The sequence below is a fragment of the Pistacia vera genome, unplaced genomic scaffold (genome assembly GCF_008641045.1).
Source record: "Pistacia vera cultivar Batoury unplaced genomic scaffold, PisVer_v2 Contig70, whole genome shotgun sequence".
Taxonomy (NCBI): domain Eukaryota; kingdom Viridiplantae; phylum Streptophyta; class Magnoliopsida; order Sapindales; family Anacardiaceae; genus Pistacia; species Pistacia vera.
The window spans coordinates 45,621-51,040 of record NW_022196557.1 but is presented as its reverse complement, the minus strand read 5'-3'; the positions used below and the strand labels follow the sequence as shown (position 1 = coordinate 51,040).

Below are 5,420 nucleotides of genomic sequence, written 5' to 3'. Positions count from 1 at the left end.
GTTAGTCACCGTGTTGCCTGGTAGAGACCCCTATGGTCTATCATTTAGCTTCTCGGTCAATTGGCCCATCTGTACCTCAAGATTTTGAATGGACGCCCTTTGATTTCTAAAATTTGTCCTCGTCTCATTCATAAACCCCGTGGTTTCCTACATAAATTTTCCAAACATATCCTCCAACTTTGTCACTCTTGGATCACCGGTTGATTATTCACCCCTAGTTGGTTATTTGGCAATGTCCTTTGGTTCCATTGATTATTTTGTTGGTTCTGATTGCCCCAAACCAGATTTGGATGATTTCTCCACCCGGGTTGTATGTGTTGGAGTATGGGTTGTTTGGTTGCCTCTGATTTCCTGCCAAATAGTTCACTTGCTCTATTGATGAAGATGACGAAGCAAATGTGTTCCCCACTTGACACTTGCTGCTCACATAGTTTCCAGCACAAAAATCACAAGTTAGTTGAGGTGCTTGAATAGAGTTTACCTGCATACTTCCCAACTGTTTCTGAAATGCCGTGAGTTGGGCTGAGATGGCTATAAAAGCATCAACTTCATGTAAACCCGAAGATTTTCTTTGTATTGCTCTCTCATTTGGTCTTTGATAGTTGTTGCTTGCCAAAACTCAAGCAACTCATAAGCCTTCTCTGGTGTCTTATTCTGCAAGGCTCTTCCTGAAGCTGCATCAACCATGGTTTGCACATTACCCATCAGTCCATTGTACAATGTTTGGATTTAAAGCCAAACTGGCAACCCATGGTGTGGACATTTCCTCATTAACTCCTTGTATCTCTCCAAGCCTCATACAATGACTCGGACTCATCTTGTAGAAATGATGTGATATCATTTCTCAGTTTTGCTGATTTAGCTTGAGGGAAGAACTTGGTTAGGATTTTCTGTGCTAAATCATTCCAAGTTGTGATAGTTCCCGGTGGTAGTGCCATTAACCACCCCTTTGCTTTATCCCCCAATGAGAATGGGAATAACCTCAACCTTATGGCATCATCTGACACTCCATTCGATTTGAAGGTGTCGCAAATTTCTAAGAAATTTGCAATATGCTGATTCAGATCTTCCTTCAAATCACCATTAAATCTAACCGACTGTTGGATCATCTGGATGATTGCCGGCTTAATCTCAAAGTTGTTGGCTTGTACCGTAGGCCTAGTAATGCTTGACCCACTGCCATTCACTGTAGGAACTAAAAATTCCCTTAGTGTTCTGTTTTCTGGTTCTGCCATTTCAACAACTTTTTCTTCTGATTCAACCACTAATTCCTCTCTTTCTCTTCTCCCTCTGTTAAGTCATCTGGCCGTTCTTTCAATCACAAGATCAACAGGAACCACTGGTTGAGGTCTCGCTCTTCGCATAAATTGCACAAACAGAAATGAAGGAAAGTGAGATCACAAACCAATTGAAAATTAAAAACGAGAATAAAACAGATAATGATAAAAACAAAAATAAAAACTCCAATCTAACTAACTATAGAAAGACTCAATGTTAACTTAAAACTCAATCCTTGGCAACGGTGCCAAAAACTTCATGCGTGATTTCATAAACATGCAAATGTAGCAAGTATACTAGTCGCTCAAGTAATAAAGTGATGAGTGAGTATCGTTCCCACGAGGATTGCTAGCTAAGCACTAAGTTTCCTACTGTTCTCAAGTTGGAGCAATCGACTTCTTTTGGATTAATGGGAGCAAATTAAAAATAAAAACTAAAGCTGAAATTACTAACTTAAAAATTTAACTACGAACGCGAGATGAAGAACACAGATAAATTCAATTCAATTAAAATGGGTAGGGTTTTGACTTCATTCAGACTTTATGGGTTAAACCTATGAATTAAACTAAATTCATATTCATATGCATTAGTTGTAAATCGAACTATCTAAAGTGTTAAACATACCTTCTCAGGCTATGTTTCCCTACTCTTCTTTATTAACCTTCCGCACCCAACAATTTGAAAGTTAACAACTCCAAGCTCATTAAGCATAAGAATCCTATAATGATTTCATTAATTCTTGAATCTATCTCTAGCATCCAATACTACAATGGTGATTACCCAAGAAGCCTAACATGATTCATTTCTCAATCTCATCATGTTCATCACATATAAGCATTAAAACTCAGAGCAAACACACAATCAAAGCATAATCATATGAAAATAAAACAATCATTCACTTAACCCATTAAAATTCGAATTACAATCAAAACCCTAACCCAAAATGGGTTAGTTCATAGCTAAATCAATACTACAAACAAGAAAAACAAAAATATTAAAGTTCAACATAATGAAAATAATAGAAAAGATAAGAAATCTCCCCAAATGACGAATTCCCTTGGTTCAAAATCGAATCTTCACCCTTGTTAATCTCTAAATCGCTCCAAAATCAATCTCAGAAAATGTAAAAGCTGCTAACCCTACTTCCTGAACGACCCCTTGCCAAAAATGCTAAGTTTTCGTTTTAAACTTCGCCCCAAAAACCTCAAAAAAACCTAGAAAAATAAAATTGTGCATTTAACAAAACAGAAAATTATAGACGTCGCCGCGCGAAAAAGAAATCTCGTCGCGGTGAAGAAGGAAACAGATCTGGTTCGTGACTGGTGCATTTCGCAGTGGCAAAGAACAAATCTTCGCTGTGGTGAAGCTTCTTGAAAAATTCTGAAATTACAGAATTGCCTCTTTGCTTGTATCTTCACTTGATTCTTCAATCTTCGGTGCTGTCCCTTGCAAACAAGCTTCATAGTACTTTATTCTGCTTCAGAACTCTCCTAACTTCTGAGATCCGCTTACTTCTGAGTCCAGAATTTCCAATTTTGTCCTTATTTGCTGAAAATGTCCATTTTAACCTGAAACACGAAATGTAAAGAATTAGGCAACAATTCAGGTAAAAAATGAACTAGAAAGTACCTGAAATCAGACTAAAAAGTCTAATAAAAACGGTATAATCCACGGATTATCAGTGTTGCACTTATATAGTGCACACTTTGCCCTATTCCATCATGGAATAGGCTTGGGCTCCAACCCAAACACCCCTTGTATATTTTAATTATCATTATCTCAATTAAATTAAATTAATATATATATATATATATATATATTAACATTTAACAATAATGATAATTTATTTAGATATATGCAAACACATATTTAAATGTAATCTCACTTATTTAATTTTAATATTAAATTAAATAAAGGCTTTGACCTCAGCAAATTTAATTGCACTGTGAGATTACCAAAATACCCTTTTGCGTAAAAAGATGAAAACGCCCTTCTTATAAACTGGTTCTTAAATTATCTTCTATGTGTGTGACTCGTAGGCTCCTTATCATACCGATAGCGTGTAGTATTGCTATTAACACCAATTAATCGTCTCACTACACACAGACCAAGATTGGCCCCTAGCAAGGCATCATGGCCACCCGATAGATTTAGATTCAACGAAGCAGCTACCTGTCAATGATATGGTTACTGTATAATCAATCCTTTCATCATCAATTATCTCAACGAGACAGAGGCATAGAAATAGTGTCAACCTCAGTTACTCTCGATATGTATGTATTCAGTTACTAGATCAGTGACCTGAATAATAATCTGGATAGAGCAACAACTCAATCCCACCGTGGCCATAGTTTTAGTGTCATTGCCATTTACTGAATTGCGCTGTGAGATAACTTCCCCCCATACCCGAGAGTGATGAATCCTCTGTCGATCCACCATAGTCTTGATACATTCCTTGATGCAGCCAATCACTACCGTATTACAAACTCTAAATAGAATTGCGTTGGGCTAGTGTCAAACTGCACCAATCGGTGCACAAGGCGCTCCGGTGATCTCAAGTCTAAGGATCACATGCACCACCATTCGTTAGAGGATTTGTTCCATAGACACCAGGGTTACCATCCATATGGAATCCTCTGGTGAGTCAGTCCAGTGAACTTGCCTATAGAAAGCACCTATATGTTACATCAAGTTGTCACTAAATAACCTTGACAAGTGAGATCAGTCATTGCCTTTCGACAGGGTCGTTCAACACTACGAAAGCCTTATCGTATTGTCTGTGCCCTTACTTCAGAATAATACTGGGGCTACGGATGTTTCTAGAATGGCCACCATATGTGCTCATAGGGTTCTCACTATCAAGATTTGAAACACTTGATACCCTCGTCACAGTTCTACCATTCTAAGGACATATATCAATACATACAATGATGATTTACGCGATATGGTATAAAATGCCTTTTATTGATCAATGAACATTATTACAAAGAGTCAATTATACAATAATTGACTGGCTCTAGGGCATCTACTCTAACATAACTTTGAGAATATTCTTATTGTCTATTTTTGAAAACATATTATATATAAAACTGTTCCATAGAATATTATTTATACTAAAAGACAACAATCTATTAGTAAAACAATATTCTTACTTGTCCAAAGTGGACACTGAAAAATTATTTCTAGAAACTGAACGAATATCATAATAATCCATAGTTGCAAGTAACAAGTCCGTAGGCAAAATCAGACAATAAGATCCTATAGTTAATGCAACGTCCTGTGCTCCATCTCCAACAAGTAGGTCTACCTCTCCCTCAGTGAGCAATCTACTTTGTCATAGTCCTTGCACATTAGAACAAATGTAAGTACCACATCCTAAGTCAATGACCCATGATGTTGATGGGAGAAGTTAATGTCAATTAAGAACATACTTGACGAAGAAGTAACATTTTTCTTCCTTTTTGCTAGAAGGCCTTGTAATGTTTCCTCTAGTGGCTAGGATTCCCACAGTAAGGACAAACGCCCTTTCTATCTATAACAGTTCCTTCCAACGACTTCTGAGTCCTTACCTTCTCACTTGAGTTGACTTTAACCAATGTCAATGTTTCTAACATTCAACATATCTAGAAGCTCGAAAAGGGTATTCTTCTTATCATCCTCAATGAAGTCATAAACAAATTAAGAGTAAGAAATTGGCAAAGATTGTAATATTAGGTCTATTGCTAAACTTTTATTAAGTCTGCATCCCAAAATCTCAAGCTTATTCATATAGTTGGTCAACTTGAGTATATGATCACCAATTTTGGTACCCTCTTCCATCCTACATCTAAATAATGACCGAGACACCATATGCTTCTCATTTCTCTGAAGAATAGAAGCTAAGTCCATTTTCTGGCACTGTTGCCATAGTAATGGTGTCATTGATGCAAGCACAATGTATCTAGTCATTTCTGCTTTTGCATCATGTGTATACTTCACATATACATACCTAGTCTCATGGAAAGAACTATCAGCAGGCTCTGGTGACAAAGCCTGCTCAATGGTGTATAATCTATCGCTTGACTGAAGTATATTGTTTATACTTCTATACCAGTCAATGAAATTCTTACCATTCCATTTCTCTCCTAGTTTGATGATTTGTC

At 36.9% G+C, this 5,420-nt stretch overlaps 1 non-coding gene across 1 annotated transcript; it reads left to right on the top strand.

Moving 5' to 3' along the window:
• The first annotated feature begins 745 nt into the window (after positions 1-745).
• Positions 746-851, top strand: LOC116114117. The gene has a single exon (XR_004125512.1). It is a non-coding gene; the product is annotated as a small nucleolar RNA R71 (small nucleolar RNA).
• Positions 852-5,420: the final 4,569 nt, after the last annotated feature.